Below are 26,180 nucleotides of genomic sequence, written 5' to 3' on the forward strand. Positions count from 1 at the left end.
GTGGAGTGTGTTTGTTTGTGCATCAGATGTCTGCCATCAAATGAAATTAGCTTGGAGTTGAGCACAATTCTTGGGCTGTGCTTTTGTAATTGGCAAATGGTAGCAACAAGATGGTCATTTCTGCTGACAATACAATGTTTGAGGGCTACAGATTGTTTTTGGACTAAACTGCATTTTAAAACAGCTCTCTAGTTTGGTGCGTTTTCTTAACATATTCTACTAATTTTCATTTATATATGCTTATCGATATTCAAAAGGCAGTAACTTGCAAATGCTAAAGGCACCACACAATAAAACCAGCTGGATTACAAATCCTTAGAGACATGGTAATGTATATTTTTCTATGGGAGAAAGTGTTAGTTTTTGCAAACCATTCTAAGTACATTGTAACAGTCAAGGAGGGGAGGAAATTAACTGTAATCTGGGTTGAAAATTTAGGGACAACAATATGCCATTTTTATTATGCAGGAGAAGAATTTTTTTCCTTATAATTTTGCAATAAAAAATTTCTATCGTAAAACTCTAGGTTTTGTGTATTGCTGCGGACACACTATGACACCTCTTAATGGGTTAAAATAGATATTAAATAAATAGTATTTTTAGTTTTGGATACTTCATTCATTCCGTACCATTTGTGGTTCTTCATCACAAGTTTGTAAATTGTCAATCTAAATTTAACTACATGAATATAATTAATCTCACAAACTATTATATTAAGAGAAGTCAGATTGCTATTAAAGATGGAAAGCATGATGAGTCATGACGGAGTGGATTCTGTTCTTTGTTGAATGAAATAGGTGTACACCAAAATTTTCTGAAAAATGTACACCTTTCAAAACAGCAAGTTCAAAAATTAAGAAAATGGGGAAACATAGGTATTAAAACTACAAAGTTACAAAAAATAATAAAAATTATGTAGTTATAGGTGCTATCTCTTCAACTCACCCTCAGGTGGAAAGAGTCCTAATTCACTGATGAACCTTGAGGTAGCCTTTAGAAGTACCACTATGACCTTAGTGGAGGCAAGGGGTGTTTTCCTTTGTTATATGATGAATATGAGAGCTTAAGATTTTAAAAAGTAAATCCAAATGATAATTGAGATACAAATATTTACTTTATGAATTAAAAGAACAAAATCAAACATAAGATATAGATTTGGAAGTAAAGGATTCGACATTTAAAGATGTGATGTTTCATACAAGTCAATTTTAGCATTTTATAAACCAAGCATACATCATCTAGATCCAACTTTTAAATAAACTAATTAACAATTATATGGATCCCAATTCAAATCTGGTTTTTATGGTGTTAGTAAGGACGATTTCTAGATTTGAACAAAGTGGTGAAAACCACTTGTTCAACCTATGGAGTTGATTTGAGATTAAGTTCAAAATGTGAACTTATATATCTGACTTTTAGTATCCAAGATGAAATTCCATATTGTAAATTATAAATAGTTGAAGCACAAACTTAGAATAAATCACAATTTAGATTTTATGTCTATGAATTTGAAAGAATTCTAAATCGTGATCAAATAAAACAATTCTTGGATACGATTTTATATATGCCAAATGACTAGACTTGATTATGAAAACTAATAGAAAGATATTCAAAGATTCAGTTCAGATTTCAAATAAACAAAAAAGGGGAAAATGTTTTGGATTTTTTAATATGGTGGTTGATGTTTGAAATTAGTGCCAAACACTTCTTATTGCCAATGGGATCAAGCGACTTTCTTAAAGGGCCTATTTTGTTGAAAATAGTAGCGAGAACGGTCTTCTGACTTGTGCCTTGGTCAAGAAAGACTTCGTTCAGTCCTTCTTTAGCATGCACGAGTTCGAGGATGATTTCATGGAGCAGTTAACTCATGCGAAGAAATTGGAGGCTTAGTTTTTTTGTTCTCCAAGTGCGAGTTTATATTTGGAAAAAGATGAGTGAGAGCCTCAGTGTCTAATTGAGGCAAGGTTGATTTAGAATAGTTAGTTTGCCTCAGTTAATAAATCAATCACAAGTCTGAGTTCTAAAAATTAACTTGCCAGTTATAGCATGAGTCAAAAGGCTTAAAAGGAGGGCAAAGGCACATCATTATATCATAGTTGTTGAGCTCGAGTTTGTGTGAGAAAGAGTTCTTGCTAGGAGAGTGTGTAAGGAGAAGCCTATTGTAATGACCCCAGTCATTTCGCATACATATGTGAGTAACATCAATATATGGCACATACACCTATGAAAATATATTCACAAATATATATGTGTGTGAGTAGCGTCAATGTTTTGATGCAAATACCTATAAAGGTCATTATAAACACATTTCAAAAAGGCAGGTGAGGCAAGACTCTAACTACTTGCAGGGAACCCTAACTAATGGGAAACCGAAACCAAACTATAGAAAGGGGAGGAGAAGGATTGAAATGAGGAGTGCAGGAGAAAGGGTGCATTGGCAGCGGAATTAGACGTGCTGTGACACAAAGAGAGAAGGGTGAACCAACTTCACCTCAACAGGCTTAGCGCTGAAGGTTAGTCACTATGCTTCACCTGTAATCTGTGCCCAACAACTTAATTCTCTGTTTGCACTATTGAAGATATCAGTCTTAGTGTGCATCGAATAGGCAAGATATGTGTGGAATTGGCTTGACAGAGGGCCATTTTATAACTTATGATATCAATTTATGCTGTTAAGTTGCCTTGACTTCAGGTGTGTTCAATCTGTTATTATTACAACATTGTTTTTCTTCCTATAAGAGGTGAAAAATAGGCTTACCAGGGCTGCAATGCCCTAAACCCTTCTTTTCATCTTTAATCCTATAATCGCTGTCTGTAAGTTGCCAGCAGACTTGTTTCCTAAACAAGGGAGTGATTGCGACCTCTGTGTCGGTAGGTGTGTGGGCATAATGAACTCAACAGGTTGTTAGTTGGGGCAACACCGGTTTGCCATGTGCAGGTGGTCCTGTTGGGGAATACCAGTTTGGGGCTAGGAATGGGGCACTTGTAGAAATTCTTGATTTAGGATGCTACCGGTGAAACCATAAGTCAGTTTTGTGCACCCAATTCTGTTATTATTGCATTGTTTTGTTTCCTTTTGGAGGCATCATTGGTATACAGAACTGTAGAAGCCAGATAACTGTATAAACTATTCATTGTAGTAGCTGGTATACTAGGCTATTACTATTTGCATTGATTTCAAATAAGGCAGATTGACTGAGTTTCTTTTTGTATCTATGGAAGTGATTGTTAGAGTGACTACATCTTCTAATCCGTGTACTACTTGCTGGGATAAGATTGGTTAACTTATGATCAGTGGATTAGTAGGCCCAGAACTGAATGAGGGTGGAGCCCTTACCTTTGGAACCCCTCATGGGCTAATGGGTGGAGGCCTTTGGCTGCCCTTAAATTAGCCTTCCTTGATGAGTACTCAGACTTCATTAAACTCTAGATTACCTGTGTAGAGTGGAGTCACTGCTGCAGTCAACCTAAGGGTGGAGGATCATGCCTCTGGAGACCCTTAATAACTCGTAGGTGGAGGAAGTTTACCTCTGGAATCCTTGTATCGACCTATAATAAAAGGTGGAGATTGGAGTATATTCTCTGGAATCCCTGGAGGTCTGGTCATTGGGACAAGTCTTCATGAGCTAGGGGGTGACGACTGTAATGGCAGCCTGTCAATGGTTGGGAGGTGAATCGTTGATTATGTCTCAGTGCTCATCTAAATTTCCACAGTATTGAATGGTGTATTGACTGTAATAACCAAAACATCCCTGGATTGCTGGTATGAGTGCCAATTTCCAACTCTGTTCATGGTAGGTTGTTGTAAACTGATGGAATAATTTGTGCTAAAAATGCAATCTGTCATTTTATAGGCTAAAATACTCCCACCAGATAAATTGTGATTGGGGACTAGGTATGTCATAAAGCTGGTATCAGACTTTCCTAAGGCTAGGCTTCTAAACATTTAATAGTGACCTAGTGCTTATGGTTTTGACTCTTGTGGAGTTTAACTACTAGTCTTGATGAAGTAAAATATGTACAAATATAACAGTTAGTGCTGTGGATGGCTTCTCAAGTTGTTAATAATTGCTTATGCAAACTCAACTTAGCTTATGCTATCGTGGACCTATTTTTCCTTGGATTTGAGACCTTTTCATTCTCATATAATTTCTGTCAATACGTGCATTTTAGTATTTTCTGTACAAGTTATTGAATTTCATCATATATTACCTTCTATGAGCATGATTTCCTTGGTAGTTGGTTAAAAATCTGAATGAGTGGAATCTTGTAAAATGAACAACAGAGCAGCATAAGTTCTGGAACAATTGTGTGTTAATTTTACACTATTCTATGCTGTTACAATCACTTTAACTCAATTCTTAACTTCAATTAGCAATCAATTCAATCTTCCAGTAATCAATAACAAATTGTAGCTAGAATAGTAAATGCAATGCACAATAAGATACAATCAGAAGCAATGACAAGAGACATCAAATTTGGTCAAAGACCAGGGAAAAACCCCTCGAGGGGGAAGACTGTTAAGTTTAGGTATGTTCTATGCTAGAGCAATTTATTTCAATTTTCACAGTTAGCTCAATATCTTTTCCAGATTAGCAATCACATCAGCATTAAAGTAAACTGCAGATAGAACATAAATATAAATCGCAGAAGACAAGCCAAGACAAGAGGACACAAGATGTGGCGCTAGCCAGGGACAAACCCCAATGTGGGGAAACCCTTGATCAATTCTTCTTATATGTTCTTCAATAGTTCAGCAGAGAGAGATAGTACATTTACAACTGAAGTCAACACTTTGACTTATCTAGATGAGAGCATAGATCATCTCTAAGAAGATGATACATGAGATCAGTTGAAGACATGCTGCTTCAACTGATTCTCCAAGGTGACTCCTTCACCTATCATCGTGCTGCATCTTGTGATCATGTTGCACCTCACCATGCTGCACCCATCATCACAGTGCTGGACCTTATGGCTGCTGCACCTAATGCTGTACTGCTGTCCCATGTGTCATGATTGAACCATGTTGTCCATGTTAGTTGCCCCATTGTGTAACGAATAAAATGTATATAAATAATGTAAAATAATGTAAATGATAATAAGCATAAATAATTATTAGTTAATTAGTAATTAGGTTGAAGAGGCTTGTCTAAATGAGACACGACTCTTCATGAAGAGACACTTGCCTGGTATATAAACAAGCCTCTCATTCTCATTGTAAATCATTCATTCATTCTTATTCATATATTTAATATTATATTTATATCCTCAATGGATAACTTCATATTCCAGTCTTCTGGAGTAATTAATTTATAGAAGGAACTTTGTTCGCTTCATTTGGTATAATAAATTAAAAAAAGAAGAAGAAAATCTAAAAACTCCATATCGTCATCCGAATCATGAGAGTAGACCAATCAACCATGCTACGTATCGGTACCATTCAGACCAGAAACAATAAACTAATGTTCCATATAATAGTGATGTAACCTCAATCCAGTCTTATGCTAACAAGTTGTTACAAAATTCCAGTGATCAGAATACTATATAGCAGATTAATCTGGGATGGTTTGATCCCTTCTCAGTGCGACAATTCTGTTTGTCACTAAGAAGATTGTATAAGCTTGTATCGACAAAGATGACTGTTCCAAGACAAAAAGACGTTCAAAGCCGAAAAAGAGATCAAGCCTTTTGTCATCGACAAGCTTTGAGGACAAATCTTTTTGAGGAAGGAGGCAATGTAACGAATAAAATGTATATAAATAATGTAAAATAATGTAAATGATAATAAGCATAAATAATTATTAGTTAATTAGTAATTAGGTTGAAGAGGCATGTCTAAATGAGACATGACTCTTCATGAAGAGACACTTGCCTGGTATATAAGCAAGCCTCTCGTTCTCATTGTAAATCATTCATTCATTCTTATTCATATATTTAATATTATATTTATATCCTCAATGGATAACTTCATATTCCAAGTCTTCTGGAGTAATTAATTTATAGAAGGAACTTTGTTCGCTTCACATTGCTTGTTTGCTGTCCCTTGCATGCTTGCTGTACCATTGCATTCTTGGTGTACTTGCTGCTATGTACCATACAACTGTCGCAATTGTAGTTTTTTGTCCCTTGCATGTTGCTGTACCATTGTGCCACTACTGCACAATGTCATGGCTGTCCCGTTGTGCTTTGCCATACCATAACAGCACCGTGAATTTGCTGCACTAAATACTAGTTGTCCCATGTTGTACCATTGTACCATTGCTGTCCCGTTGTGCACTCTATGCCATTGACCATTGCTGTCCCATTGTTGTACCATATGCTGCACCATACTGCACCAAGTTGCCTTTGCTGTCCCATTGCTTATCACTGCTGCACCATACTTCTTGTTGTCCATATTGCTGCACCATACTTCTTGTTGTCCATACTGTTGCACCATTGCTGCACCATACATCTCGCTGTCATATACTATGCTGTCTATAATGTTACAACATTCATCATAAGACTTGGATCTATCATTCATGATTGTGATTCAATCCAAACGGTAGATAAAGCATCCTTATTTAGAACAGCATTAAGGATAACTGAAGGTGTGGCTTCTTTATCTCAACGTTTACATGTGAGAGCATTCCTTCCATGACAACAATGGTATTCCTTTCATGATTGCGTATAGGATAAGGGCTTTTCCTTTCATGACACCAAGGGCATTCCATGTGTAGAGAGCACTTCTTCTAGGACAACGTTTAGGTGCCATCTCCATTAGGCAACATACCAACTAGGTTTAGGACATCTCTTCTCCTTAGACCTGCGATTAGGGTTTCTGCCTTCATTTCCATGGCTGCGTATTATTACTTCTTCATAGGGCAGCGTTAGGGCTTCTCCATAGGGCAGCGTTAGGGCTTGTTGTTAGGCCTCCTTCACTGTGCTATATCTCCCTTTCCTCCTGCGTCTAGGGCTTCTTCATTAGGGCAGCATAGAGCCTAGAGCACTCCCTCTAGATTAGGGCATCGTTATCCCTTAGGATCTCTCCTCCTACTAAAACCCAAAGACAAGTAGAGAGGAAGAGATCCAAGTGTGTTGAAATGACTTGAAGGCCACCTCTATTTATATTAAAACGTTGAGCACAAGTGGGGTTTATTTGGTTGTTGGCCGACCTTGACGAATTGTCCCATAACACAAATAAATTCATATCTCCATGAATACTTATCGGAATTGGATGATCTTTAGATCAATCCTACACCTCTCGATGAGAGGGATCCAAGAAAAATATCAACTGCCATTAATAAGATGACCCACATGGAGTTTGGCCCTAGTTGCCAATCTTAACAAAGACCCTTCCAAATTCTTCCTCTTATTAGATTGTCATAAATTGTTCAACAGAGAGTACATAGGTCCAATCATCAAGAAGTCAAAGGTCAACAACTTTGACTTATCCAAGAAACCATCCAACAAATATTCAAAGGCTGAACCAATAGTCAATTTTGGTCAATGGTCAAAGTTTGCAATTCTGTCAAAGTTAACAGAAGCCAAAGTGTGCCCTAACCAATCAACAAATCAACAGAAGTCCTCCAATGAAGCTCGGTCGAAGGTTAGCAAACTCGACCTCCTTTGTTGGTCAAAAAGAGGTCAAAATAGTCCCAAACAAAGTAGTCAAAGCTGGTCAACAGAGAGAGAGATATGTAGTCAATCTTCTGCGGTCAATGCAGGTCAAAGTGCTAAGAATGCCTTGGTTCTTGTGCCAATTATGTGGCCTAGTTGAACAAAACTTCTCCAAAAAAGACGAAGTCAAATCATGTGAAAACATCAAGGTCAATGCTGGTCACATTCTCTTGCACAAAATGTCAATGCTGAAATTTCAGAGTTGCTCAAAAACCCTCGCATGTGTGAAGAGAAGATGTTTGCCTCAGACCTGTACGAACCAATCAGATGTGGAGAGAGAAGAATTGATGTGTGATTATGATGCCAAATGAGGTGTGCCTTAACTTGTATTTATAGGCATTGGAGGAGGGCTAATTAGACCCTTAGGTCGACCTTGACTTTTGTGCCATTGTGGGTTCTTACATCAAAAAATATTTTTTTCTTAACCAAATTGAGTGCTTCCGGGGGCAATTTTGGGTCTCTCTGAATGAGGAATATTGTCCAATGAAGGGAATTTATCCCTGAGCTGCCAAAATTAACACTCCCTCTCATGTAGGGAGAAATTTCCGACTGCAATATATATGTCTCATCTCCAATATCTTGTCATCGTCAATTAATTGTCGTCTCTGCTCTTCTCTACTAATCTTTGCTCATCTCTGTTGAACACTCTCGAATCTAAAAAAAGAGGAATTTGACATCGTAGGGGAGCTCAAGCTATTGCCCTCTATCCAATGACAATTGCCGAGATCCATAAACCAGGGAAGGATCACATCCATCTTGTTGTTAGATCAACAAGGGAGACCAAACTTGCCATAGAAGATAATGACCACATCCATCCTATCGTCCAATGATAATGGGCGAGATCCATCTACTAGCAAGGATCATAACCATCTTGTTATTTTGTCAACAGGCAAGACCAAACTTGCCATATAGGGTAGTGATCACAACCATCCCAATGTCTGCTGATCTTCCCACGTTGACCCTCAAGAGTCAAGTGGTAGAACACCTGCATCCTCTATACTTGAGCGAGATACCACTTGCTATGCAAGGATCACACCATCTCAAGTCATCTCAACCCATTGGCTAGATGGGGAGGCAATCCCAACAAGCCTTGCTTGTGGGTAGGATGCATACTAGGGTATACTTTGTCAATCATGATAGGGGGAGATACCCAACTTGTCATAAATGACAAGGATCACACACACCCTATGGTGACAATAGGTGAGATACTACTTACCACAAAGGGTAAGGATCACAACCATCCTATTGTCCAGAGATCCCTCAACCCCAGGAGATCTTAGGCTCAATTCCTCTCCCTGAGAGCTCAAACAAGGGTTAAGAACATAACTCAGTGTTCTCGATCAGCTAATTCCCTTACCCGAGAGGGTCCCATCCATCAGTCCAAGCTGCCCTCTGAAGACCAAGAACTTCCATTTCAGTAAAGCCTTGGTGAGGATGTCTGCTATCTGCTCGTCTGTCAAAATGTGATGGAGTCTTACGACTCCTCTCTGTACCATGTCTCGAATGTAGTGGTAGCTGATATCAATATGCTTGGACTTGTCATGAAATACGAGATTCTCTGGCAAACGAATCCCACTCTTGTTGTTGCAATATATCACTGTTCTATCCAGGACCTTCTCTTATAGCTCTCCAAAGAGCTTTCTCAACCAAACTGCCTCACAACTAGCCATGCTATCAGCAAAGTAGTCTTCCTCGTCTGTGCTTAAACCTACAAAATTCTTTTTCTTGCTCATCCAAGATATCATAGCGGACCCAAAGCTAAAACAACATCTTGATATGCTTTTCCTGTCAATAATGTTTCCAGCCCAATCAACATTGGTGTATCCATGCAGTTGTACATCTCCAGTAATGCATCTCAAATCAAGGTTAATTGTCCCATGCAAATATCTCAGAATGTGTTTGGAAACAACCCAATGTGCATGAAGGGGCTCGGTCATGAATTGACTCAAAGTGTTCACTACAAAGCATATGCCTAGACGGGTGTTCACAAGGAACATCAATGCACCAATCAGTTTTCGATACTCAGAAGGGTTAGCTAGATCAGGTTCAACAACATCTCCACACAATTTCTTGAAATTCATCTCCATCGGGGTGGCCAAGGATTTACATTTTTTCATTCCAAATCTTTCCAACAACTTCACAACATATTTTCCTTGAGAAAGGAAAATCTCTCCAGGTCTCTGCCAAACTTCTAATCCCAGGAAGTAATGCATCATACCAAGATCCTTGATTTTGAATTCAGAGGCCAGCTCCTTCTTGCAGTCGATCATCAGGGGCTCACTATCTGTCAAGAATAGATCATCAACTTAAAAGACCAAAATTAAAGGCATACCTTGGACCACCTTGAAGTAGAGGTCAGGGTCGACACTGCTTCTTGTGAATCCAAGCTTCACCGGGTAACTGTCAATGTGGGCACACCATGCTCTAGGGGCTTGCTTCAATCCATATAATGTCTTCTTCAACCTGCAAACATGCGCCTTTCGTTCCGTCACTTCAAATGCATGCTGCTGCTCACCGTAAACTTCTTCCTGTAGTATGCCATGAAGAAATGGCGTCTTCACATCCATCTGGTGAAGGGTCCACCCTTGACTAGCAACAAGGGCAACAATTGATCTAATGGGGTGCAATGGGTGACTAGAGCAAACATATCATCATAGTCTTCTCCCTCTTTTTGGGAGAACCCTCGGGCCACAAACCTTGCCTTATACTTCTCGATGCTACCATCAACTCCATGCTTGATTTTGTATAGCCATTTTGAAGTCACAACTGATTTTCCCTTTGATCTCGGAACGACACCCTATGCATCATTTTTCATAATCATTCATTCTCTTCGGCCATGGCATCCTTCCAAATTTGTTCTTTCACAGCTTCTTCAAAGGCAGAAGGCTTAGCCCAAATGATTAAACTCATGGCCACAACATATCCTTGATATTGGCATGGCTTCGTGCTTTCTCTGAAGGTAAGGCATGAATATGTATCTCAACATCCTGTAATGTATCTCGAAGCCATAATGGTCTCTTCCTGGCAAGTAGATCACTTAGAGGAGTGTCCAAAGGATCCATGGGCTCCATGGGGTCATCAATAATGTCCTTCTCAGATTCCAGCACGGAAGGACCTTCTAGTAGATCCATATCATCACCCTTCTTCTTAGGAGGAGGAGGCAGAGGGAGGTCCCTTACTTTTCCTAGGGCAAAATCTTCATCAAAAGTTACATCCCTGCTAAACTCAATCTTCCTTTGACTATATATATATCCTAAATGCTTTAAAATTTTCACAACACCCAACAAACGTACCTTTCCTTCCAGTGGCTTCCAGCTTGTTCCTCTTCACCTTCGACACATGGAAATATACGGGGCATCCAAATATCTTGAAATGTCCAATGTCGGGCTTCACACCTGTGAATACTTCTTCGGGAGTCTTGTTGTCCATTGCTTGATGAGGAACCTTGTTCTGAACATATATTGTTGTATTTGTTGCTTCTCCCCAAAGGAACTTCGACAACTTTTGATCATGCAGCATGGCTTAGGCAACTTCCACAATGGATCTCTTCTTTCTTTCAATCACTCCATTTTGTTTGGGATTATAAGGCACAATAGCTTCCTTCTTGATTCCAACTTGTTTGCAAAAGTCAACGAACTCATTTGACGTATATTCTCCACCATTGCAGACCCGAAGACCTTGATTTTCTTCCCTGTTTGATTTTCGATCAATGTCTTGAAGTCCTTGACCATTTCAAAGGCCTCATCCCTATGCTTCAAGTAATATATCCATGTCTTCCTGGAGAAATCATCGATAAAGGTTATGTAGTAGAGACGGCCACCAAGAGAATACATAGGCATGGGTCCACATAGGTTAGAATGAATGAGTTGGAGAATGTCATTAGTCTTGTTCTTGCTTGAGGGGAATGCTCCCTTTGTCTTCTTTCCACTGGCACATCTTAGACACACTCCATCTTGTTTAGCTTGAACATCAGGAATCCTAGAGACTAACTTCTTCAAGTTCGGTAGGGCTTCATAATGCATATGTGCCAATTTTCAGTGTCATAGCTCACTTTGATGATTGGTATCATGGACCATTGCCAATAGAGGTCTTCCAGTGACTCTATAGAGTCCTTCAACTCTAGATCCCAAAGTAAAACTCTCATTCAGGATTCCATTGGCTAGGTGAGGACTTTTCCTTTTATGAAGGCTACTCTCATCCCTTTGTCTCCCAAGGCAGAAATAGATACCATGTTCTTCTTTAGCTCTAGAACATACATTGCTTCATGAAGAACAAATTCCCTAGAGTCCAAATCAAATTTGACAAAACCAAAGCCCTTTACTACATATGTAGAATGATCTTCAAACTTGTCTCCCTCTCAACCAGATTTGAGAGGACTTCCTTGTACTCTGAAGTGTCTAGAAGCCCCACTATCTACCAACCAACTATCATACAATTCCGGAGGAGAAGAACTAAAAAGGGAAGAAATAAGAATATATTAAGATTAACTAGCAGCTACATTACTTTCATACTTGGAGTTTCTCGACTTCTTTTCAGGAAGATGTCTTTCTTCATGATCATCCAGAGCATCTCTTCTTCTTCTATCATTTATTCTTCTATTATTGAACTTGCTATTATTGAAGCCACGATTGTTGTTGTACCTTGACCTTGGAGCATTCCTCTTTTCCTGACAATCTTGAGCATAATGGCCAAACCTGTGACAATTATAACATTCAATCTTTGACATATCCTTGTATCTTCTTGTTCTTCTATTGGAGTCCCTGGGTGCTAGAGCAGATTTCCTTGAATTAGATGGACCTCCTCTACCTTTCCTTTTCTTATCTTGAGTAACAAATGCTGACGACTCTCCTCCTTTCTTTTGAATCCTTCCTCTTGAGATCATCCTAGATTCTTCTTGAGTGCATTTTCCCACCAACTCATCAAAAGATGGAAATTGATTATTTTTGCTAATAGTAGTGATGAAAGTTTCCCAAATCGGAGGAAGACCTTGTAGAGTGACCATCACCAATTCCTTGTCAGATATGGGCTCACCAGTAGTTTGCAATTGATCCCTTAATTGGGATACCCTCATGACATAAGACTGCACAAATTCCCCCTTGTTCATCTTCATTTCTTTGAGCTTATTCTTCAAGGAGAGGATGTGATTCAAGTTGTTGACTTGATACATTCCAACCAACTTATCATAGATGTCATTAGACTCCTTCAAGTTACCAACATAAACAAGTAAATGATCTTGCAAACCATCAATGATAATTTTCTTAGCCTTGATCTCACCTTTCTTATACTTGGACCTGGTGGCAGTGGGAGCATTCTCTGGAGGCTCAGAAATATTTCCTTGCACATACTCCAAAACATCATTGTCATCCAGTATTAACTTCCAATTTGATCTTCCGAGCAATAAAGTTTGATGAATCACCCAATTTCTCATTATCCTTGAAGATAGAGGTAGTCATCTTGTCCAAATAAAATAGGCTCCTTCAACTTTTTCAAAGAATATTGCTCTTGTCTCTTGTCTCTTTGGGCTTTGCTCTTCAACTTAGCATTGATTCCATGCTAATTTTACACTATTCTATGCTGTTAGAGTCACTTCAGCCCAATTCTTAACTTCAATTAGCAATTAATTCAATCTTCCAGTAATCAATAACATTGTAGATAGAACAACAAATGCAATGCAAAATAAGAGACAATCAGAAGCAACGACAAGAGACACCAAATTTGGTCAAAGCCCAGGGAAAAACCCCTCAAGGGGAAAACCATTTCAAATTCTTCTTATTAGATTGTCATAAACTGTTCAATAGAGAAAGTACATAGATCCAATCAGAAAGAAGTCAAAGGTAAACAACTTTGACTTATCAGAGGAAAGACCTTTTAGAGTGACCATCACCAATTCCTTATTAGATATGGGCTCCCCAGTAGTTTGCAATTGATCCCTTAATTGGGATACCTTCATGACATAAGATTGCACAAATTCCCCCTTGTTCATCTTTATTTCTTTGAGCTTATTCTTCAAGGAGAGGATGCGATTCAAGTTGTTGACTTGATACAGTCCAACCAACTTATCATAGATGTCATTAGACTCCTTCAAGTTACCAACATAAACAAGTAAATAATCTTGCAAACCATCAATGAGAATTTTCTTAGCCTTGATTTCACCTTTCTTATATTTGGACCTGGTGGCAGTGGGAGCATTCTCTGGAGGCTCAGAAATATTTCCTTGCACATACTCCAAAACATCATTTTCATCTAGTATTAACTTCCAACCTGATTTTCCAAGCAGTAAAGTTTGATGAATCACCCAATTTCTCATTATCCTTGAAGATAGAGGTAGTCATCTTGTCCAAATCAAATAGCCTCCATCAACTTTTTCAAAGAATATTGCTCTTGTCTCTTGTCTCTTTGGGCTTTGCTCTCCAACTTAGCTCTGATTCCGTGCTAATTTTACACTGTTCTATGCTGTTAGAATCACTTTAGCCCAGTTCTTAACTTCAATTAGCAATTAATTAAATCTTCCAGTAATCAATAGCAATTGTAGATAGAACAGTAAATGCAATGCAAAATAAGAGACAATCAGAAGCAATGACAAGAGACACCAAATTTGGTCAAAGAGCAGGGAAAAACCCCTCAAGGGGGAAAACCCTTTCAAATTCTTCTTATTAGATTGTCATAAAATGTTCAATAGAGAGAGTACATAGATCCAATCAGTAAGAAGTCAAAGGTAAACAACTTTGACTTATCCAAGAAACCATCCAACAAATATTCAAAGGATGAACCAATAGTCAATTCTGGTCAATGGTCAAAATCTGCAATTCTGTCCAAGTCAACAATAGTCAAAGTGTGCCCTAACTAGTTAACAAATCGGTAGTCAAAGTCCTTTAATGAAGCTCAATCAAAGGTTAGCAAACTCAACCTCCTTTGCTTGTCAAACAAAGGTCAAAATAGTCCCAAAAAAAGTAGTCAAACCTGGTCAATAGAGAGAGATTTACGGCCAATTCTCTGTAGTCAAACTTTGCGGTCAATGCAGGTCAAAGTGCTCAGAATGCTTCGGTTCCTGTGCCAATTAATGTGGCCTGTTGATTATTGAAGTAAACTTGAAGACTTCATGCCCAAGGATATGTCAAAGGATTCTTGCACCTGCAGAGCTCAGATGTCATCAAAGCTTTTAAGCTCTTTCTTCGCTCTCTTCTTCTCTATTGTACTCATATTTTGCAAGCCCTGTGGGGATATTGTAAAGTGATGCTAGCATGATGAAATAGGGTCATGTAACAAGCCTAGGTAGCTTAGGACTTTGTTCTCAAGTGAGTTCAATCTAGGGATTTTTTTTACTTGGTTGATTATTTGTGATTTTTAGCGCGCAATAATTAATTGACTTTTTTTCTCTAAAATAGAATCCTAAAGTTGGAGTGCGGCTTGATAGTGAAGCCTTAAGTGAGTCGTAGTGTCTAGAGTCAATGTATATTACCATGTTAGATCACTCGTAAAGTTTCGCGGAATTTGATTAGGTCTAGGGGGTTGACTTTTAAATTTTTTAAATTTCTTGCATGACGAGAATTTTAATAAATTGTCTATGTAAATTTTAATAAGTGATATCTAGAGAAGTTGTAGGGGGTATGAGTGGTAAAAATTGGACCTCTTCTCAACTTCCTAGTAAGACACACTTTTTGGGGTAAATAATAAATTATAAACCTTGAAAACCTACTTTTTCTAAGTTTAGGGGAAAATGTGGGAATAAATTAGCCAAAAAGAAATAAGAGAAAATAAAGATTCTCTCTAGGTTGAAGATGCTAAAAAATGAGGTGGAAATTCATCAAGAGTTAAAGTCAAGTTCTAAAATGATGAGGACTCCACCTAAGCCAAGAAATGAGGAGCACATGTGCAAATCAAACTTCTAGAAAGGGACCACGAGTTCCAAGAGTCAAATCACATACATTGAGGAGGTGAGCTCGAGTTCCAAGATCAAGTCAAGAGTTAAGTGATGACATGGTTCGATTTGGTGGAGAGTGGTCTCCTACCACTCCACTTCACTATACACATGTCTCTCTACTACCACCATGAGTTCCTCATCAAAGATTGCATGGGGCATTCTTGGAGTTCAATTTGCATGGAGTGTGGCTTTGGGATTGTCTATGGTGACACTTGGATTAAGGCTCTCTCATTGGGATTTGCTCCCATAGTTCTATTTGTATGAGCCTTTGACTCTCATTGTAGCATCTTGATACAAGCTCTTGTGCTTGGGGAAGCTCTACTCTTTTGCACATTTACATTCTATTGCAATAAAAGACTTTGGGGTTCAACTATGAGGTGTTATTCTTCTATGAGCATGGTATAATTCTTGATCATGAGCTTCATTTTCTATTGGTAATATTGTGCTCATTATTTCCATATGCTTGCTAAAGATTTGTTTGTGTAGAGTTATCTTGCATGAGCATTTGGTTTTAGAAATTTATTCTAGATAAGGAATGTTTTAGTTGATTTTCATATAAATCTCTAAAATTTCTCTCATTATATGTTTCTAACCCATATGGATCTAATGACTTGATTTGAAGTGTTGTAGATTTTTTTTTGGATCAAATCTCAAGCATGAGGGGACATTTTTGGAGAAATTATCCCACTCTTGAGCATGAATATGGAAGAACCCACATTGTGATATTCCAAAGTTTTCATCATTCGATTTGTGTTTGCAGGGTCTCTTGGGCTTTGGCTTCTACAAGTCCATTCCACTTAAAATCATTTCTTGCAAACCTTGTGCTTATATCAATTTTATTTGCTACTTAAGAGCATGTCGATAGCTAGACAAGGAGGAGAGTCCTACTCACACTCCTTAGTTTAGCCTTTGTATACTTCTTGTAGATATTCATATGCTTTTCTTATGCATTTTTCCACTAACTTTGAAGATTGTTCTGCAGAAAAATCAGATTTACTTTGAGGATTTTGTTCACCCTTTGTGTTGGTAGGCTTAAGGAAAGCGAGGAGGCTGAACTACTAATCTTTGTCTTGCAGATCCTAGCACCTTTTGGACAAAATTTCATCAAGGCCGTGAGCATATTTTTTGGACAAATTTTTACATAGGCTGTGAGCTGTTCTCAAGGCAACGTTCTTCTTTTGACTAGGTCGTGAGCTTTTAGAGGCCCAACTGTTGAAGTTTCTAAATTTACTTAGTTTAGAAACCCTTCATGCACTTTTTTGATTTATTCCTACCTACTTGTTATTTTTCTTTAACAAGTTATTTACAAAGTAAATACTGAAAATAAACACCAGTGCATGTTCAACATCTTACAGATCAACAACTAAAAGAAACAAGAACAAACACACCACATGACGCCATTATTTTTGGACTAATGTCCCCGGAAACACCCAATGCGGGAAAACCAGTGTATCTATCTGAGGGTTTTCTTATTAAGCAATATTAGAGTACAATTTGGGTGCCAAAACTGGCCTACCCAACAGAGAATTTCCTTAGCAGTAATACCTCTCCGTTTTTGACAAATCTACTCGCTGAAACCCCGGATAATCCTTCCGGCAGCTACTCAGCACCAATCTGCCTTAGAAACCCTAGCCCAATCTGGACTGCGTCAGCCTCTCCTAGCCCAGCGCTGGCCCTGCGTCAGCCTATCTTGGCCTGCGTCAGCCCCAGGAGGCCCTGCGTCAGCTCTCTGAGCCTTTGCATTAGCTACACTGGCCCCTCTAGTGCTCTGCGCAACACTTAGCTGCGTCTGCATGGTCCTGCGTGAGCACTGGTTGCTCCTGTGTCCCTTTGGCTGCTCTGTTGCTATCCCGACACTATCTCTGCCTCTCTGTCTCTCTGTACTCAATGCCCCTCAGCTGCTCTCGCGATCATTGATTCTACCTCTCGTAGCAAACCCCGCTCTAGAGAATAGAATAACTGATCACTCTGGTGTCTTTTCCAAGTGATCCTCAAGCCTCCTCTTATACTTTTCCTGTTGACATCTCAACGGCCGAGATTAAGTCCCTAATCAACGGCTAAGATTTGATCTAGCTTGATCCATGTCTTTCGGACCACTCTAACATAGATTCATATTAATACACATTAATATTTTATTTTCCCTAAGTTTAGACTTAGGGACTCCATTAAAAATATTAACTATTTTAATATCTCCTGATCTGTTTAGAATCTGCCCAAACACTTTCTGGGTATTGGAGATCTCATGTGCCCCAATCTCTCCAACAAATTTCGTGGCTAGAGCACATCTGATGCTACCTCAAATCAACACTCCCTCTTAGCGAGGACTGTGCTCTAGCAATACTCCTCACTGAGTATTACTCTGATCATCCGGCATCGGTACCTATGCTGATGCTAGGTCTTCCTGTCCAACATCCTTTGCACTGCTGCCTCCTGTATTGCTGCCCATGGTTCTGCCACTACCACTGTTGCATCTGTATGACAGCTCCCTCTGCATCCGTGCTGCTGCTGGTCCTTTCTCTCAACACTGCATCCACACTGCTCCTCCTCTCATCATGCTGCCCACTGCTGCATTGCAACTCAGTTACTGAGAAGTAAGTAACTGATCTCCCAACTGACCTCCCTGTTGGGCTAGAAACACCCTCTGATGCTGAAGCTCCCTCTGCCACTAACAAGTGCTCCCTCTCTGACCTCTTCGCTGCTGCAACAACTCTCCTGCATCTCGCACCGTTGCACACCTCTCTGTGCCGTCTTGCATTGGTGCAACACTCTTGTGCCTCTCGCACTGCTGCAGCCTGCTAGCTCTGCGCTGTCTTGGGACTCCTGCACTGTAGCTCTCTCTGCCGCTCCATCCGCATCCGTCTCTACCCACCCAGCCAATCCTGCTACTCCTCGTCGGGGCTCCCGTAGCAAGGTCTAATCCAAGAGGCTGGGTACCTCAAGGATCCTGCCCCTCATCGCCTGTAGTCCGCCTGACTACAACTCGATGTCTCCCCACTTCCGCTCAAGTGGCGCGTGTGCACTCATGGCACAGTCATCGTCTGTCAAAACTTCCTTCTCTGCCCGTGCTGGCGTTGCCTTAGTCTCGGAAGACTCTCCCTTACTCTTCTTCCTTGGGCACTAGGTCACATAATGACCCATCTCCCCACAGTGGAAGCACTTGATCTTGGAGAGATCTTTCTTCTTCCGCTTCTCCTGCTTTCCCTCAGATGCTAGGGCCACATCCTCCTCCTCCTGCTTGACCTTGATCCCTTTGCTGCTGCTACCTGTCTTCGACTGCCGTCTGATCTCTTCTTGGCAAAGAGCTGCCCACATCTCGTCCCAAGGTGGGAGAGTCCCTCTGCCCAGGATACTTTGGACAAACACTTCCCAATCTTCTGAGACAACATTCAGGGTTGTCCTCACCATAAGCTCCTGATCCGGCGTCGCTCTTTTTGCAGTCAATTGGTCTCAGATCTCATTCAGTCCTCCGAGGAAGGTGTCAATCGATTGACCCTTCTTCATCTGATACGACCTCATCTGGTTGTCGAGCAACATTCTTCTCTGCACAAAAGTATGCTGGTACAGGTTTTTGAGAGCCTCGCACATCTCAACTGCCGTTTCCTTCTCGGATTTATGTGGTACCACATGATCCTTGACCCCATCAAGGATAATGCACTTGGCCCTCGCCATTGCCTCTTCGTACCTTTCATTTTCATTGGGGTCAACTGGGACAGCTATAACCTTCAAGGCGAAGTTCTTGACGCGATTCTTGTCAAGCACTGATAAGATTTTGGCCTTCTAGACTGCGAAGTTCGATGCTCCGTCCAGTCTATCCTGGTCTCTTACCTCGTATAGTGCCATGACGCTCCTCTACTTCCCTCCTGGAAGTTCTCTGTTCAACTTCTTTGAGTCTCTACTTCCTGTCTGGAAGTTCTCTTCTAGACTCCCTCTGAGTCCTGATTTCCCTCCTAGAAATCCTTTTGCCGCTTGTCGAGATGTCCCCTACTCTGATCGTCTTGTGCAACTACACTGCTGATCCAGGTTCCTCGGCTAGAAACCCTCGGTAACAACTCCTCTGGCCCTGCTCTGTCAGGTACTGTTCTGACTACAGTACCTCACCAACTCCACTCTGCAGTATTTCTACAGACTTCTAAACTCCAGCAACTGCCTCTCTGTGAACTGCGTCAGCACCTCTATGCCCCACGCTGGGTCTGCGTCAACCCTGGGATGCCCTGCATCAGCCCTTTGGCCCTCTGTGTTAGCAACGCTGGCCTCTCTGAGGCTCGGTGCAGTTCCCGACTTCTTTTGCGTGGCTCTGGCTGGCTCTGCGTCACACTTCCTTGGCTTCTATTGCTCCGCTCGGCTGGTGTCTTTTAGTCCTCTTGTGAACTACAATCACACTCTGATACCATGTTGAATTTTCTAAATTTACTTAGTTTAGAAACCCTTCGTGCACTTTTTCTGATTTATTCCTACCTACTTGTTATTTTTCTTTAACAAGTTACTTACAAAGTAAATACTGAAAATAAACACCAGTGCATGCTCAACATATTACAGATCAACAACTAAAAGAAACAAGAACAAACACACCACATGACACCATTATTTTTGGACTAATGTCCCCGGAAAAACCCAATGCGGGAAAACTAGTGCAGCTATTTGAGGGTTTTCTTATTAAGCAATATCAGAGTACAATCTGGGCGCCAAGACTGGCTTACCCAACAGAGAATTTCCTTAGCAGTAATACCTCTCCGTTTCTGACAAATCTACTCGCTGAAACCCTAGATAATCCTTTCGGCAGCTACTCAGCACCAATCTGCCCCAGAAACCCCAACGTCTGCCCAATTTGGACTGCGTCAGCCTCTCCTAACCCAACGCTTGCCCTATGTCAGCCCAGGAGGCCCTGCATCAGCTCTCTGAGCCTTTGCGTTAGCTGCGCTGGCCCCTTTAGTGCTTTGCGCAACACTTAGCTGCCTCTGCGTGGTCCTGTGTGAGCACTGGCTGTTCCTATGTCTCTCTGGCTGCTTTGCTGCTATCCCGACACTATCTCTGCCTCTCTGTACTCAATGCCCCTCAGTTGCTCTCCCGATCACTGATTCTATCTCTCTTAGCAAACCCTGCTCTAGAGAATAGAATGACTGATTACTCTAGTGTCTTCTCCAAGTGACCCTCAAGCCTCCTCTTATACTTTTCCTGTTGACATCTCAACGGTCGAGATTAAGTCCCTAATCAACGACTAAGATTAGATCTGTCTTGATCCATGTCTTTTGGACCACTCTAACACGGAGTCATATTAATACACATTAATATTTTATTTTCCCTAAGTTTAGACTTAGGGACTCCATTAAAAATATTAATTATTTTAATATCTCCTGATCTGTTTAGAATCTGTCCAAACCCTTTCTGGGTATTGGAGATCTCATGTGCCCCAACCTCTCCACCAAATTTGGTGGCTAGAGCACATCTGATGCTACCCCAAATCAACACCAACCTCTCTCTTGTGCAAACTTTCATATTCTTGGAGGCTGGTTTTTGGATGCAACAATCCTTTTAAATTTTCATATTGGAGGACCTTTCCTCTTGTACTTCATTGGCTATTAGTTTTGCATTTCAAGGAGAAGATCTAGTGTTTAATAGCAGCAACTATTGTAAAGACCCTCCTTGAGTGTAGTTGAGGCCTTTGAAGGGTTCTCATCTCTTCTAAATTTTAATAAAAGAGCTGATTTTTTCTTGAGGGAGCTTGGGAAGTTTTCCCATGGTATCCCACCTCCTCATTTAGAGGGAGGTAATCTTCTTGGGTGATTGACTTTCTTTGGTTTAGTTTCCAACTTGCTCAACTAATTTACTTGCATGCATTATCTCATTTGATAATCTAATTTAGTTGTGCATGTTTAACTCATAACCTTAACACATAACACTAACATTTTTGTATTTTGCAATCAAACTTGCCAATTCCAACACTTGTATCTTGTGTTGTGCTATTTATTTTCCATTTGCTCAAGTTATTGCAATAGACAAGCAACAAGGCATAGCACCTTCATTTTATTTGGCAAGCTAACGTTTTCATGATTTCATGCTAATCATTAATTTTTGTCTCAAGTCATCTAGTTGCCATTTTATTTTGAATTTTCATGCTTATCTTGGTTTATTGGCAAAATAATGTATCTCACTCTTGAGCACATCTTTTGAACACATATTTACAAGTCCATTTATTTGCGACTGACCTTGAGCAATTTAATTGTGTTTAGCTCATTCCATTTACAAACAACTTGTTAAACTTATGATTTCATGCAATAATTGTTGGTCCATATTCTATTGAGTGCCATTTCAAAATTAATATCATTTGTTGTATCTTTATTTGAAGTACTTTGTCATCAACATATCTCATTGGAAGCATTTCACTCATATTTATGTATTCAACTTGCATACTAATTTAGGGTTGCATTTCTAAAAACTACCTCCAAGCATAAGCTTGGTTGAATAGACATCTTAGGACAAGTTTTTTCTAATTTTTCGTTCACCTAGTACGGAGTAAGGTTAAAACTCGTGACCTTGCAGTTCTCTTGTGGTTGAGCCGTTGTAGGAACAAAGACATATGGATTACAAGGATCCTGGGAAGGGTATCATTAACGATGGACCAATGCCTCCTTAGCCCATCTTCCTTGCAACTCACCCCAATCTTTACCTTGTGGCAAGAATTTGAAAGGAACATTTCTCACTTTAGACTAGGCATTTAGATTTAAAATCAACCAAGATAATTGCATCTCACATAGTCTAGTTTTAGCATCATCTCATCAAGTTGATTTATGAACACTTTCCATTTTACTTGCAATACCATTTCATGTACTTGTCATCTTTAAGTTTATTTGCTCATGGTTATTTGATGCTTTATCACTTTATTTGAGCATTTCCCTTTCAAGTGCAAGTTCCATTTAATTTTTTGCAAGTTATATTCTTGTTGATCATATTTCATATCTTGAATTAACATTTGTTTGGCAACTTTCCCATTTTAGCAATTTATTGTATTTTGAAAGACACATTTTATATGCAAGTATTGTAATGTCACTTTGAGCATATTATTTCTTGCAAGTATATTGGCATTGGTCTAACTATAATTTTCTTGTAGGATTTATCTTGTTGAAATTTATTTGCTTCATATGCATGCTCATGGTTATTTGAACTTGCTTATCATTTATTTGCTTTCAAGTTATCTTTCAAGTTGTTGAATGGTGAATGTTCTAATGTACTAACTATCTCCTAAAACTTGTTATCTTAACAAACCTTCATTTAAAATCCATCCTTAGGGTCCACCCCCCTTAGCTTTACTAGGAGAGAGCTTTAACGGAGAGAGTTGGGATCAGGTGATAGCCCCTTCTCCGAGCTTTGCCACCAATACCACATCTTGTGGGGTTGAGGATTTTTCTCACATTAACTTGGGTGTGTAAGCGAGGTGGCAACATGGCCTAGTTAAACAAAACTTTCCAAAGAAGACGAAGTCAAATCATGCCCAAAACATCAAGGTCAACGCTGGTCAAAGTCTCCCGCATAGAAAGTCAATGCTGAAATTTCAGAGCTGCTAAGAAATCCTAGCACGTGTGAAGAGAAGACGATTGCCTCAGACCTGTACGAACCAATCAGATGTGGAGAGAGAAGAAGAGATGTGTGATTATGATGCCAAATGAGTGTGCCTTAAACTTCTATTTAGAGGTGTTGGAGGAGGGCTAATTAGACCCTTAGAGGCCGACCTTGACTTTTGTGCCATTGTGGGTTTTTACTTCAAAAATTATTTTTTCCTTGACCAAATTGAGTGCTTCCAGGGGCAATTTTGGGTCTCTCTGAATGAGGAATATTGTTGAATGAAATGAATTTATCCCCGAGCTGCGAAATGAACATTTTGTTGGTTTTTCTCATATTTGCAAATATGTAAAAGGTTCCTTTGACTTCACACAACCAAGGATTTTAATCTACCATTACTAATGTGAGATGCGTCATGAAAAACAGATGATAAATTAATGGACACATTGATTACATGTGCTCATAGATCTCAAATCTTTCCCACATCTACAACATACAAATCCTGCCTATAGTCAACAACCTAAATGCATATAGGTAAAGAAGGACTTAGGTTGAGATTAAAAATGAATCCACTACTTATTGCAATGTTCTATGATGCTATTACATGCTATGTAAGCTTGCACTAAATGTTGGAGTGAAGCAATTGTAATAATTCAAGATGTACAACGACATCTTGTAATAATTCAAGATGTAACAATGACATCGTGAAAGGACCTACACTTGCACGATTTCATTATCCAACCTGGTATAATGGTGTTGTGAATATTGTTTGTTGAATATATAGACAGGAATGATATCTATTGTTTAATGGCAAATTAATTAGTATTGTTAATATCATGTGTCAAAAGGAATACTATGTGATTATAGACCTACTTCGAACTGTTCGAAATAAGTTCTGTGGAAAATTGTTTAAGCATTCATATATTTAGATGAATGCTATATAACTATAAGAAATTCAGTCATGGTCCTTGGTAATAACAATATATATAGAAATCTGTAGGAATTGTTACCTAGTAATGCATTGTCTCCAAGCACAGACATACCATATGTGTGAACAAGTTAGTTGGACAGACACAATGTATTATTATTACATGCTGTCATGTGGACAACCTAGAGGACAATGTGAAGCGTTAACCAAGCATAATGTTATTTGTATTTGCAAGCTCACCACAAGCGTGGCACAGGATACAATAGTGTTTACTAACAATCCCTTGAGCCATACCCTAAATGGATACTGCTAGGAAATGTGCTGTCGAATTCAAACACAAACAAGACCCCAAAATTGTATCTACCCCTCTACACTTGATGAGCAGAAGTTTCTGTGTAGATGAGGAACAATTTGATAGGTTGTGAGGGTGGTAGAAACTCTACAACTATATGTTGGAATTGCAACTTATATACCCTCATCTAAATGTGGTGGCTCATATAAGTTGTGGTTACTGAGTTAAATGTGAGATGAGCTGCAAGGTTGAAAGTCAACCAAGACCGAGGCATTTGGTCCAATGTCATGGAGGGTGGTAGAATGACCATATCTGTTGTTGTCAATGCTGCTAGTTCGTCAATCTGTCAATGAATTGTTCAAGCTCGCTCTCCCACCTGAAGGTGTTGTTCGAATTCATATTTGTCTCGCAGATATTTATATTTGACCTTAGCGTTAAGCATATCAAAGGCTTAGTTAAGTGATTTATGAAAATAATAGCATATCATGTGCATTCACGACTATGTATTCTTTGTCCTTGTTGAAGATAGTTAGAGGTTTTCTGGGATATTTTTCAACTGGGTTTTATTTCTTTGAGATCCATAAATAATTGTGATAATTACCTGGAGCACTCAGTGGATGGTTACCTTGGTTAAAGATTTAATTGTGCTGCCTGGCATGGCTCTGCTCTTGGACCTTTATCTTATCATTCTTGGGTGGAAAAACTTATGTCTTTGATTCCAAGGTTGTTGCTATGTTTGAATCTCTTGAATAGAGTAATATGGTCTGCGTAAGTTGTCCAATATGGCTGTTACTGTTAAGTAATGCTTACAGCTTAACTTTCAGTCATTTGTTCCGATGATGGTCCACATATGCATGTTAAGTTGTTGTCAACTATTGGCTTGGTACATTTTATTGTCATTATCTTCTTATTCTAGTTTGGAAGGTAATATGGTGTGATTTATTCTCCAAGGTGGTTAACAACAACACTCAGATGTTATATGGGAAAGGATAACCTTGGAAGCACCGGCGCTCTATAGTGGAGTAAATGGTATAAAAACCGTAATTGTATGGAACGATAGTCAAAACAAAATACAAAGCTTGAGTAGACATTAAAGGTGAATGACATAACAAAAGATCTCTGCCTTAAACTGTTAACTAGTTAATTAGAGTCGGGTTAGTTTAATAACCACCTCTAGTTAGCAGATTAGATAGGGGGGCGGGTGGGTTCTGTTACACTTATACACAGTTACAGAGATAATTTCCTTGCTGATGTGCGCTAGTATTTAGTGAGAAATTCCTAAATAATAGGGGCTCAGATCTGCGCTAAGAAATAGGAGATTTCCAGCTCTAGAAGATAGGAGCAGAAGCTGCGCAAGGAAATAGGGGCTGGTTCGAGTTCTTGCAGGGAGGTTTCGAGCTAAGTATTAGTAGAGAGAGCAACCTTGTTTTCTATTGAAACAATTTGCCTTGTAAAAAATTCTATTTGCTCAATTTCTGTCAATAAAATCTACAGCAAGAAGAGGGTTTTCTCAGTTGGGTTCCCTAGAAAAATATTGTGTTATTGTGTGACTATGTTCTTTATCTCTATGTTTCTTTTATTCTGCTGCCTACCTATAATAGAGAAATTATGTGTCTTAGTGCAACGAAATTAGTTTCAGATCTATCGTCGTAGCAGTTGCAGGATTTCGTGGAAATTCTACATGGTATCAGAGTAGAGATCAATATAAAGACCAACATTGAGATCAGTTTGTGACCAACGCAGATCAGTCAAGAAGGCTAGTGCTAGATTGTGAAGGAGAGCTCTTTGGGTAAGCAAGATGCGTTCTAAGGATTGAGATCAGACCATTG

At 39.4% G+C, this 26,180-nt stretch overlaps 1 protein-coding gene across 6 annotated transcripts in view; it reads left to right on the forward strand.

Annotated features, from left to right (window-relative positions):
- LOC149208279 (uncharacterized) overlaps positions 1 to 26,180 on the forward strand; it is a 146,683-nt gene that overhangs the window by 39,264 nt on the left and 81,239 nt on the right. For 5 of the 6 annotated variants that reach the window (XM_089395981.1, XM_089395980.1, XM_089395978.1 and 2 more), the window contains exon 2: positions 27 to 196. The exons of the other annotated variant lie outside the window; for it this stretch is intronic. The gene's annotated coding sequence lies outside the window, so the exon portion shown is untranslated. The remainder of the gene's footprint in view (positions 1 to 26; positions 197 to 26,180) is intronic. 6 annotated transcript variants of the gene reach the window in all.

The sequence above is a fragment of the Pinus tabuliformis genome, chromosome 1_2 (genome assembly GCF_031772625.1).
Source record: "Pinus tabuliformis cultivar Carrire ecotype Pingquan chromosome 1_2, CPIR1, whole genome shotgun sequence".
NCBI lineage: Eukaryota > Viridiplantae > Streptophyta > Pinopsida > Pinales > Pinaceae > Pinus > Pinus tabuliformis.